The sequence below is a fragment of the Schistocerca cancellata genome, chromosome 1, assembly GCF_023864275.1.
Source record: "Schistocerca cancellata isolate TAMUIC-IGC-003103 chromosome 1, iqSchCanc2.1, whole genome shotgun sequence".
Classification (NCBI taxonomy): domain Eukaryota; kingdom Metazoa; phylum Arthropoda; class Insecta; order Orthoptera; family Acrididae; genus Schistocerca; species Schistocerca cancellata.
Window position 1 is genome coordinate 885,674,567 of NC_064626.1, and position 13,383 is coordinate 885,687,949.

Genomic DNA, 13,383 nt, shown 5'->3' on the forward strand with positions numbered 1-13,383 from the left:
GTTCTTCCACCTATGCTCAATGGAGCACGTTATCATGATTTCATACGGGATACTCTACCTGTGCTGCTAGAACATGTGCCTTTACAAGTACGACACAACATGTGGTACATGCACGATGGAGCTCCTGCACATTTCAGTCGAAGTGTTCGTACGCTTCTCAACAACAGATTCGGCGACCGATGGATTGGTAGAGGCGGACCAATTCCGTGGCCTCCACGCTCTCCTGACCTCAACCCTCTTGACTTTCATTTATGGGGGCATTTGAAAGCTCTTGTCTACGCAACCCCGGTACCAAATGTAGAGACTCTTCGTGCTCGTATTGTGGACGGCTGTGATACAATACGCCATTCTCCAGGGCTGCATCAGCGCATCAGGGATTCCATGCGACGGAGAGTGGATGGATGTATCCTCGCTAACGGAGGACATTTTGAACATTTCTTGTAACAAAGTGTTTTAAGTCACGCTGGTACGTTCTGTTGCTGTGTGTTTCCATTCCATGATTAATGGGATTTGAAGAGAAGTAATAAAATGAGCTCTAACATGGAAAGTAAGCGTTTCCGGACACATGTCCACATAACATATTTTCTTTCTTTGTGTGTGAGGAACGTTCCCTGAAAGTTTGGCCGTACCTTTTTGTAACACCTTGTATAATCTAGAAGTCAGTTCGTGCACAAAATCATACACCGGAAACACTTCCGCAAATATGGATGGCTATAGAGGCAGCGTGGGTCAATATTTCGGCAGTGGACTTCCAACGACCTATTAAGTTGCTGGACTAAAAAATGGCTCTGAGCAGTATGGGACTCAACTGCTGAGGTCATTAGTCCCCTAGAACTTAGAACTACTTAAACCTAACTAACCTAAGGACATCACAAACATCCATGCCCGAGGCAGGATTCGAACCTGCGACCGTAGCGGTCTTGCGGTTCCAGACTGCAGCGCCTTTAACCGCACGGCCACTTCGGCCGGCAGTTGCTGGACTGCGCTGGGAAAAAGAATGTCAAACACGATATTAGGAGGTATACGTTTTTAATACTCTACTAACGTGCAAATAAAGGTTACGTCTGTTCTGGGTGGCATTTCCGTAGGGGCGCAGTTTTGTGACGCGTACAGTGTAACGAATAAGAGCGAAAGAAAAGTTGGAGATGGTTGAAAAAGGAGCGAGGGGAAGAAGTAGAAGTAGATGGAGTTTGAGGAGGAGGAGAGAAAAAAGGGCTGGAGGGCGCTAAAATGAGAAGGAGACAGAGATTTAAGAAAATAAATCATGAGGAGATTTGAATTAGACTGTGCTAACATAGTTACTTTACCGTGTTACTGGAGACACTTGTTTGCTTTGGCTACTAGATGGAATCATTGTCACTGTGCCAAGTGAACCAATCCAATGAAAGTAAAAAAGAATATGTTTTATTTCTTGTTTCTGTTGGTAACGGTTTTGCACTGATCGGCAATGAACAATGAGAAACGAATAGTGTCACTGTTGCAGCCAATCCTACTTTGGACTACGAGTCGCTCGATGTTTTGAACTACAACGTATAAAAATTAATTATTGAAATGTGCAACTTTTTCTTCTTTATGAAGTCGTGTTGTTTTCAATGGACGAATAGACTGGCAAAACGATGAGTTGTCGGCCGGGGGCGGTGAGAGCATACGGCATGTTTGGCGGCCGTGTCAGCTGTTACAGCTGGGAGCGTTAAGAGCAACGACCAGAGCCGCAAGGCGCGCGGCAGCCGGAAGCGTGCAGGGTAGCGTGTCGGGCGTTCTGCGTCTGCGTGACTGGCCGGGGCAACGCCCCCTCCGCAAGTGGCGCGGGGGATACCGCTGTCTGTCAGGCGGCCCACTCCCCAGACATCAACCACACACTAAAATACACGACACTGGCTTCTGACGCACCGAAAGCGAACGGACACTGAACGATTATTTAACGACACTTTTCTCATATGTGATTGTTAACATCAAAATATCTCTCGTATTCTCTGTACTGGATGGTGGCGGAAAAAAAATTACATTTTCCATGCATTATTTTCACAACATGTAAGTACTTGTCAGAATAACTGATGGAGACTTGTGCAGTACGCCGGCCGGTGTGGCTGAGCGGTTCTAGGCGCTACAGTCTGCAACCGCGAACCGCTACGGTCGCAGGTTCGAATCCTGCCTCGGGCATGAATGTGTCTGCTGTCCTTAAGGCTTAATTAGTTCTAAGTTCTAGGGGCCTGATGACCTCAGAAGGTAAGTCCCATAGTGCTCAGAGCTATTTGAACCTTTTTTTGTGCAGTACAGTATAGTATTTGTGTTCTTATAGGTTATGGAAATGATGTTAAAGGGAGGAATCGGATGCCTTCCAATAGCATCTAGCAGGCCAAATTGATGGTGTGAAGACGGCCACATCCTGTCTGCGTCGACACAGTCCTTTCAGTAGCCTCCAAAAAAGAAAGAGTGCACTTCTGTTGCAATCTGCTCGAGCTACCTAAAATTGTTGCTGTTGCTGCTACTGCCGTGGGTCTTTGGGTCGAAGACTCGTTTGATGCAACTCTCCACCCCAGTGTACCTTCATGTATGCATAGCTGCACTGATGAGTCCAAACATTATCAACACTGCCGCCGGCTGTTGTGGCCGAGCGGTTCTAGGTGCTTCAGTCTGGAACCGCGCGATCGCTACGGTCGCAGGTTCGAATCCTGCCTCGGGCATGGATGTGTGTGATGTCCTTAAGTTTGTTAGGTTTAAGTATTTCTAAGTTCTAGGGGACTGATGTTAACGATTTTTTTATAACCACTGCCCGCCATGATATTTCACCGTTTGCCAATATTTCTTTTTTTTCCAGACACATTAATGTGTCTTTATTGTAATTCACGTAGTAGAAGTAACGATATGAAATTAACATTCTCTCCATTTCATTTTCCAACACAGGGAGTGGTAGGCCATTCAAGGTTATTCTTAAGTAACTGCGCAAAATCGACGAGGCGTACGGAAAACACATACATCAGTGGAGAGAGCATCTCTCTAAGTTTATAACTCAGATTACAGGAGCACTTTTTGTGATGTTGTAAACGTCAATACGTGCTTGCAATTCGTTGACACGACGTGTCCGGGGAGGTGCAACGGCAGCGCGCTTTGCAAATCCGGTAACTGGCAGGCGTTAATTAATTCGACGCGACAATACGCAGACGAGGATTAACAATGAAACTCGAGGGCAGTGCAATCTACAGGAACAATCAGTAATTATAATAACTCCGCAAATCACCAATAGGCTTCGCTTTACCAGGGGACATTGATATACAGCAATAACATGCAGCAAATTCTCAATGTTTCTCTGCTAACCTATCAAGGAGCTCATACGTCCAAATGGTAGTCCGGGGGTTAATACTGACACGTGGCGTTGCGGGTACTTGACGCGGTAAGTAAAACCGGAGCAGAGCCGAATGGAAACTCATTCCATTGAAGATACGGGCTCCAAATGGGGAAATCGACTGGTATCAGCGACTTTGACGAAAGCAGATTGTTAAGGTCCGGCGGCTGGGAATGAGCAGGTAGGAAACGGCGAGGCTCGTCGGCTGCTTGCTCGCTACTTTCATGAGCGTCTGTGAAAAACAGTTAAAGGATGTTGAAACTACGAGTAGGCGCTAAGGTGTCGGACGCCCACGCCTCATCTCAGAATATGTAGATCGGAGGCGCACCCACTTTGCAAAGCAGAATAGGAGGGGCATCTGTGTCAGATCTCACGACAGAGTACAATGTGGCGCGCAAGCGCAAATATTTCGGAGCGGACTTTTCAGCGCAAATTTTTGAGCTGGAGTTCCACGGCAGAAGACATATTCGCATGCTGATCGAAAGATGCAGTCAATTACGGCTGCAGCAGCACAAGATCATCGACAGTGGGCTGTGGATCACTGGAAACGTGTCGGTCAATCGGAAGGATCGCTTGTCTTGTTACTCCCGTCGGTAGCAGTGTTCGGATAGGCCATCATTCCGGGGAACAGCTGTTCGGAACATAGACCGTGCCACGGACATAGGCGTGGGGGCACTATTATGCTACGAGGGATATTCTAGTGGGCTACCATGGGAGCTGTGGTTCTAGTGTAAGGCACCATAACAGCAGTGGACACGTGACAATTACTGCGGATCACCTGCATTCCCTTCATGCTCGATATCTTCTCCGCCAGCGGTGGCATCTTCTAAAAGGATAACTGTCCCTGTTACAAGGCCAGAATAGTGTTACAGTGCTTCGAGTAGCATGATATTGAGACATCCCCCAGGCTGTGGCTAAGCCATGTCTCCGCAATATCCTTTCTTTCAGGAGTGCTAGTTCTGCAAGGTTCACAGGATAGCTTCTGTAAAGTTTGGAAGGTAGGAGACGAGGTACTGGCAGAAGTAAAGCTGTGAGAACGGGGTGTGAGTCGTGCTTGGATAGCTCAGTTGGTAGAGCACTTGCCCGAGAAAGGCAAAGGTCCCGAGTTCGAGTCTCGGTCCGGCACACAGTTTTAATCTGCCAGGAAGTTTCAGCATGATATTGACTTCACAATGACGTACTGGCCACAATAGTCGCCTTATTTGAACCATGAGGCGTCAGTTCCTCGCACACAAAGTACTGGCCAGTCATTTATGGGAGCTGTGTGACCTGTGCGTAGACTTCTGGTGCCACATACCTCCACAAATATAACAGTGACTTGTCGAATCCACGCCATGCAGAATTGCTGCGGTATTGCGTTTCGTAGGTGTACCAATGCTGTATTACGGATGTGACCATAATGTTTTGGCTCATGTGTGTACATTCATTTGAACATGTTATCTAGCCTTGGCCTCCATCTGAAATTTCCATCCCTCATACATCCGTCCACCAAATTTATAACTCCTTGATGCCTCAGGATGTATCGGATCGAACGATCCCTTCTTTTAGAGAAGATGTGCCACATTTTTTTTTTCTTTCCTCGAAAATCCAGTCTATTAACTGTCCGATCTAGCCGCGTTATCTTCATCATTTATCTACAGCAAAACAATTTCCAATTCCGTACAAGGCTGCCTTCCAGACACTTATCCTCAGAAAGGAGTTCCGCACATTTAAATTTATATTCTATGTTAATGAATTTTCGTGTATCAGACACTCATTTCTTCCTATTGTCAATCTGCATTTTATGTGAAAGCCATAAATTGCAGACGCTGTTCATCGCGGACGACCGCTGTAACGCAAATCTTCTATTTTTTTGGGACCCAAGACGACTGTAAAATATTTGAACAATACAGCTATTGTGTACGTCAGTTGGCGGGCAATTTCCCGTGCTGACAAAATTTCTTGTCGTAAAGTGACAAGTTAGCTCGCCTAAGTATGACATAAGCCTACGAGCTATGTTAGCAAACTGAACTATGTCGACGAGCAGCATTGTACCGTTTCACGATTGAAAAGACAGCGATTTACAGCGGTCACAAGAGAGTTGGGGAGGAAGTTTTCAGTTAAAAATAAAAAAAAGTCATAAGCAATTCATGCGATGAGGGCGGTGCAAAACATTTTTGGGGGACTCGTTAATTAGACTGTGCAGTAGGCGATTTCAGCCGCTCGAGACGTCGTCGCCGTGGTCTCCTGTTCGCTCGCTTAGTACAGAAGGCGGCAGTGACCGTACCGGGCAATTTGCATTGCAGGGGAGACGGAGCGCAGCGAGGAAGCGTGGGCGGACGTGGAGGAGGAAGGGGAAGAGCCGCTCTTCCGGCAGAGCTCGCTGCGGATCGCCGTGCAGCCGTGAGCACTACACGAACGACGAGATCGAGGCGGCACGAGCGCTCCCAAACCCAAGGCGCCGCCGTACTCTGCGACCGCGACGAGGTCGCTGGAGGCGCGCCACTGCCTCGGTTGCGCGAGGAGGTACATTCGCCTTAGCCCTGCTGAAGGACCTGTCCCGGGTCCAGGCTTTCCTCTTAAGTTATATACGGAAGCCACAGAATAACTCGGTGGGGACCTTCATTCTTGACAAATAATAGTGGTAATCGTCAAGTTTGTATCATCACAGAAAAGTTGAAATTACGTGACTACCACTTTGTTGCCAACGGCCTAGCCACGCTGGACACACCAGTTCTCGCCCGATTACCGAACTTAAAGTTGTCGGGCCCGGTTACTATCTCGATGGGGACCGCCTGAGAATACCGTATGTCATTAGCTCAGAGACACGTAAGTTGCTGAAGTGGCGTCCAAACTGAAAGACTTGCACCAAGCCACTGCGCCATCCGACATTATTATTATTGTCCGCAGCTCGTCTCGCGGTAACGTTCTCACTCCCCGAGCACGTGATCCCGGCGGGGTCAGGGATTTTCACTAGCCGGCCGAAGTGGCCGTGCGGTTAAAGGCGCTGCAGTCTGGAACCGCAGGACCGCTACGGTCGCAGGTTCGAATCCTGTCTCGGGCATGGATGTTTGTGATGTCCTTAGGTTAGTTAGGTTTAACTAGTTCTAAGTTCTAGGGGACTAATGACCTCAGCAGTTGAGTCCCATAGTGCTCAGAGCCATTTTTTTTTTATTTTCACCTGCCCCGAGATGACTGGGTGTTGTTATGTCGTCTTCATCATGATCATTCATCATTACGGTCGGAGGAAGGCAATGGCAAACCACCTCCATTAGCACCTTGCCTAATACAGCGGTGCGGGTCTCCCGCATCGTTCCCCTACGCTCTGTGAAGAAGCATGGGACTTCATTTCCATTATTATTATGCGCGTATGTTCAGTCATGATACGCAGTGAAATTCCACGCCACAGCACACCGCTAGAGGAGCCAAAACAGAATGGCACTGCCCACTGGGATTATGGTGCAATGATTCGTTTTATGAATTTTTTGCTATTTATGGTGAGCAAATATTCTGATCGGTCACTTACCGTCCGCCACGGAGGCATTCGCGTATTTTACGCATCTTAGCCTGTGAAAAGTTTGTGTCCTCGATTTTAGTGCAGTCTTCAGATATTAAATGAGCAAAAGTTTTATGATTATTGAATTCCGGTACAAAACCAAAGGAGTCTTTAGTTCTGAGCAACAATATAGCCATATTCAAACACTCTCTTTTTTCTATACGAAAAAAGAATGACGCATCACGAAGGAGCTATCCGAATGGGACGACAATCGGTAGATGTGATATACATGCACAGACATGGTTACAGTTTCAGCAAAACTGGATGATTTATTCAAGGGAATTAGCTTCACACAATAAGAGAGTCGGTAACGAGTTAGCCTGCCTCTGGCCCTTATGCAAGCATTATTCGGCTTGACACTGGTTTATAGAGTTATTGGATGTCCTCCTCAGGGATATCATACCAAATTCTGTCCATTTCGCGCGTTAGATTGTCAACTTACAGAGATCTGGCGACTTGCTGGCTAAGGCAGGGTATGGCAAGCACAAAGACAAGCAGTAGAAACTCTCGCAGTGTGCAGGCAGGCATTATCATGCTGAAATGTAAGTCCAGGATGGCTTGCAATGCAGGACAACAAAACGGGTGGTAGAATGTCGTCGACGACGTACCGCTGTGCTGTAAGGGTGCCGCGGATGATAATCAGATCCTGTGAGAAGGACACCTCAGACCATTACTCTGGTTGTAGGGCCGTATGGCGAGCTCTAGTCAGGTTAGTATCGCACTGCCGTCCGGGGCGTAACTCAACACGTCATCGTTGGTCATCGGGACTCAATTCGAAACGGAAGTCATCCCCGGAGATAATTCTATTTCAGTCAATGAAATTCCGGTCCCCGATGACCAACGACGATGTGTCCGGAGACGTTCCAGACAGTGGTGGGTTACCAACCAGCTTGTCGCCCACCACAAGGCCCTACAACCAGGAGCGATGGCCTCGAGTGCCATTTCTTTTCATAGCAGGATGTCTTTGGTTGTCATCCGCGGCACCTCTACAGCATAACGTATGTCGACCACTTTCTACGCCCCGTTTTGTTGCCCTTCACGACAAGCCATCCTGGCCTGACACTGCAGCAAGATATCTTGGCCAGGAAGATTGCCGTATCTGTACACAACTGTAACGTTTGGAGCAATGCAAGCAGGGCCCTCCAACCATCTCGTGTTTTTGACGATCTTACGCGCCAGTTGGACACAATGTCACGATGTTCCTCAGGAGGACATCCAACAACTTTATCAATCATTGCCAAGCCGAAGGGGGGATCATTGCGGTACTGACTTGCTCAATTTGTGAAGCTCTTTCTCTTGATTAAATCATCCAATTTTTCTGAAATGGAAATCATGTGTTTGTCTGTGCATGTACATCATATCTGCAGATTTCCATTCCACTCTGATAGTTCTTCCGTGGTGTGTCGTTTCGTTTAAAATACTACGTTTTTAATATCTAATAATTCAGTACTGCTGGTACAGCCATTTGATCAAACCTCTTCTCAGTTTAGGTATATGACGATACGAATGGCTGCTTCTTCAGCATAGCTGACCAGGTCCCTTGTGCTGCCTAGTTTACCACACCAGCTGTCTCTCTTTGTTCCGGAACCCCTAGAAAGGCTAATTGCGAAACATCTTCTGCTGCCTAGGATCTACCAGGATGTTTGTAGAGACCTTGCAGTGGCACAACAGGCTGGACCCAGGTCACAGAAGGGAGAGTCCAGAGCTATAACCGAGGGGCTATTACGGCGATTATTTCCGCCTCGGCGCTTGGCGCGGTGATCGATTATAAGGCGGTGACAAGTCGACACGACCCAGTTACGGTCTAGCAAACTGGACACGTGCGGCAACGGAAGGCTCTTCATATGGTGGAAAATTTCTGGCGATGACCTGCACGTCTCTTACGCGCATTAGCTCAGAATCGTTTCAACTTTTGCCAATATGCACTAAATTACTAGCTTGAATCTTTCCTCTAGAATGTTACATATTTTCTTCTTTTAAAAGAGTACCTACTCTAATTTCGCACTGTACAGTCTTTCAGCCGCAAATATTCTCCGTAAAATTCGTGAGAATTATTATGCTCATAGTAAATGCATGAGACGATATTGTTTTTCTCTTCATTCTATGACCACTGCATAATATCACAGAAGGTCAAATGTACGCACACATCCGTGACAGTCACCTCGTTTCAACAGACAAATTTTCAACTTGGATAGCTCCTGAAAGAGTATCTGCCTATCCAAATGATCTCACGTAGTTCACTGTTCTCATTGCAGTATATGTGTGTGTGCGTGTGTGTGTGTGAGAGAGAGAGAGGGAGGGGGAGGGGGAGATGGAGGGTTGGGGGAGAGAGAAGAGGAATAAAAGGGCGAACGATAATAATTTAACATATGTCGATGGTGAAATCATCATAGACCGAGTATAAGCTCGGATCGGGAAAGTAAATCGGCACTCTATTCATATTCAAAGGAACCATGCCGATATTTGCCTTAATTAACTAAGCGAACACAGAAAACCTGAGTTTGGGTGGTCAGAGGGATTTGAACCGCTGTCCTCCTGTATGCAAGACCAGCGTGTTACCACCACGCCACCTCGTTCAGCAAAAGTACAAGAAAGGAAACGAACGCCTGGATGGGAAGGAATGGATAATACGAAGAGGGATGAATGGGAGATGGGTAGGAAAGATGAACACGGAAGAAAGATCGGAAGAAGGACGGATGAGAAACTGGGAGAAATCTGAGAGGGGTGGGTGGGGAAACAAAGAAACGGAGCAGGAATGAATGGGTAACAAGAAGGACGGACGGACGGAAATGAGGAAGTGGGGAAAGTGGTGGATGCGAAAGGGGCAGAAGAATACAGAGGAACACCGGTAGTTCAAATGTTCAAATGTGTGTGAATTCCTAAGGGACCAAACTGCTTAGGTCATCGGTCCCTAGACTTACACACTACTTATACTAACTCAAATTAACTTAGGCTAAGAACAACACACACACCCATGCCCGAGGGAGGACTCGAACCTCCATCGGGATGGGCCGCGCAGTCCGTGACAGGACGCCTCAAACCATGCGGCCACTCCTCGCGGCCCGGTAATTCATTTATGAGTTACTTGTGATGTCTTCGATGTCACGTGTTTTCAAGTAGCCCGAAGCCCTAGACTCAGATCGTTATTCAAAAAATATTTATCTGTTTGTATATTGTAATACTTTATACAGAGAGGTGACGGCTCTGTAGATACGAAATGTTCCATTAACCGTCATCCCCTGACTACTTTTTTTTTCTGAGCACTATGGGACTCAACTGCTGTGGTCAGCAGTCCCCTAGAACTTAGAACTAACTAAACCTAACTAACCTAAGGACATCACACACATCCATGCCCGAGGCAGGATTCGAACCTGCGACCGTAGCAGCAGCGCGGTTCCGGACTGGAGAGCCTAGAACCGCACGACCACCGCGGCCGGCCCCCTGACTACTACCTCAAGAAAAATGTCAAGAATACAACCCGCAAAACTCGTGTGACCAATTAACGGTATACACTGGCGCTGACACTTACAAACATAAACATATACGCTGATTTTTCAGACGGTTTCAACGACACTTTGATTACACTGCAAAGCGAACTGAAGACCTGGTCAGGCGACAGCACCAGCGTGTTCACGCTCGACTAACGGGGACGGGAGGCAATAAAAGCATACATTCCAGTGGAGCACTACACGTCTACACGCCAAATGTCCAGCGCTGCAGAATAATTAAACATTGACCGGCACTTTTTTTGGGCAAAACTCCTCGTACCCTCTGACAACGTTTCTTCAAAGTGTACGTTTCACCTAAATAAGTCACTGACCACTTTAATTCGCTTGCTCCATTTTTTCTTTGAAATTTATTATAGTATGTTTTTTCTCAAACTGTCGTCTCGTTCTCATATGACGACTTGTTTATTTAACGCTTTTTAAAACGAAATCAAATAGACGGAACTATTTTTCTGAGAGTTCTTTAGTTAGCCATGAAGTCCTATTTGGGTGACAGACGCTGTGAAGTTTCCGCAAAGGTTAATTCTTCTATTGTTCATAATATCGCGCAAACTGATGCCTAATAACAGACTTCTCCATATTGTCAAAGCAATATTTATTGAGTACACTTCATTCTTCTTCTTTAGGACAAATACCCGAACCCCACCCATTTGTCTCGGTGTTGTGACCCTCCTGCAGTAATCTGCACACCACCGACCTTCCCAGCCTTAAAATTTTGCTTGCACGTTCCGCCACCCTTCCCGTCAGCAGTCACGCCTTTCCCCTTTTTATCGTCACTACATTAATAATGCCGATCACAAGACATCGTGGCTGCTCACTTTCCGTGCTTGCACTGCGAAGTAACAATGGGTACGACCTTTAAATGGATCGTACTTGTATCTAGTAACGTGACCAAGTGGGTTTCCGCCACGGCCAGGTCTGCGGTCGGCACTTGGGAGACATTCTGCTCACTGTGGTGATTTATTTACTTAATCGTATGGCTAGGGCCCCCCGTCGGGCAGACCGTTCGCCGGGTGCCAGTCTTTCAATTTGACGCCACTTCGGCGACCTGCAGTCGATGAGGACTGCACAACACACAGTTCCTGGGCGGAGAAAATTCCCCGACCCAGCCGGGAATCGAACCCGGGCCCAGAGGATTGACAATCCGTCACGCTGACCATTCAGCTACTTTTTTTTATTTTTATCGTTGTGTTTAGTCGTTGAGGACGTCACATGACATCCGTTCAAGTTAGTTTGTTGATCCTTCAACTCAGTTTTTTATTTCAGAGGCCAACCAGATCGCTGACCGAACACGCTGAGCTCCCGTGCCGGCTAGACCGAGGGCGGACACAGTGGTGATACCGCTCTGTGACATTATAACGTGTGCACGGCCAGTTTCGATCCTTTGAGGTACTATCGACCTTCGTGGTCGTATAGAGTTCTGAGCAGTGGGAAACGCCATATTGGATTTCGTCGTTTTAGTTGAAGTTCGTATTTGACGGGTTTTATACAGTAACTTGTGTTTTGAAACAGCATATATTCATAGGACACAAGTATAGTGAGGATCTCTTGAAAATGCTTCGGTATTGATAGATTGGCGATTAAAGGCTTCAGGAGATGTAAGTCAGTGAAACGGTTACGAGTTGTCTGTCTTCACAGACGGAGGTATAGAGTTAGGAAGTGAGATGCAGCTGGTGCGCTGTTTAGTGTCCCGCTACTTCCAACGTATATATTACTTCTGTTTATGTATAATGTTGTACATGTAATTAGATGATGCGTAAGGTCATTAAATGAAGAAACAGATCAATTAAAACTAAGTCGCTAAACAGATCAAATAAAATAAGGTGAGCTAAGATGTGATTTATTCACTGTTGCGCAACATATAAATACGTTTCCGTTTACTAATACTACTGAGGCACACACAATAAACGTGCATTTGCAGCCAGCATTTCTGAAATGAAAATCACCTCGTTAGCCAAACATTATTTTCATGCCTGGAAATAATTAGATACTGAAAACAGCGAAAGTCATATTATTTCTAAGAATCATTAAATCACGGCAGCAAGTATACCAGACGCGACGAGTCACATTACTTTCGTATCAATCGGTAAGCTGCTATTATAAAAATGCTCCTTAGGTGGTGGTGGTGTTGTGTCACCCGGTTCTTACTTCTAAGTGTTTGTTTCTGACACGAAAGTCCATAGACATCCCAAACATCATAGTGACATCATGTCTTCCGTAATACGTGCGATAAGTCACACCATTTCTCAGTTCAACAAACGGCAGCGAGCGTCCTTACACTGCCGTGAGGCCGGGGCTTTGGCGACAAATAATCACTCCCGCGGCCAAATGCGCATTAAGCGGATGCGGCTCTCGCTGGCAGGTGTGAATGGCAGTCACGGCTCAGCGGTCCATCAGATTGGCTCTTCTCGCGTCACCGCCTCCCAGCGGATCACCAAACAATGGCTCACACGTGGCCCGTGCCCCGTTACATCACACCCTGCCTCTCTTGTCGCCGATTCAATCTGCCGTCTGTCATCAAACGCATCAGGTCACGGACCGGAACACATTAATTACGTGGCGCCCACTCGACCCCAAATTGGTAACTTGCAGAAATTAGATATCCTACAGCCGTATAGTCATCGAATGATTTTATTGTGCTATCAGTTTAGGTGCGCACCATCTTCAGGCCCCTGTACAAGAAACGAAATAAGCAAGCCAGTCGTCTGTGCTTACAAAAGGAACCAATATGTCAAACTGGTTTTCGTATATATCTTCACACATCAAACATCTGAGTTGTCACAAGACGTGTGAACCAATATATTAATATGGTTTCCGTAATGTTACAGCTGAGTTGACCCTTCACAACTCGTAACACCTGAGTTGTCGTTAGATGTGTGAAGGGACCACATCTGCTGCAAGATATTTACGGACATCAGTTCGATACAGTGGTTCCTCTATAAGCACAAACGACTGGATGGCTTATCTCGTTCCTCGAATATGACCCTGAACATGGTGCG

General features: G+C 46.7%; 1 protein-coding gene and 1 non-coding gene across 2 annotated transcripts in view; one reads left to right on the plus strand and one right to left on the minus strand.

Annotated features, from left to right (window-relative positions):
• Positions 1-13,383, minus strand: part of LOC126190642 (calponin homology domain-containing protein DDB_G0272472-like) — a 1,063,014-nt gene that overhangs the window by 838,244 nt on the left and 211,387 nt on the right.
• Positions 4,395-4,469, plus strand: Trnas-aga (transfer RNA serine (anticodon AGA)). The gene has a single exon. It is a non-coding gene; the product is annotated as a tRNA-Ser (tRNA).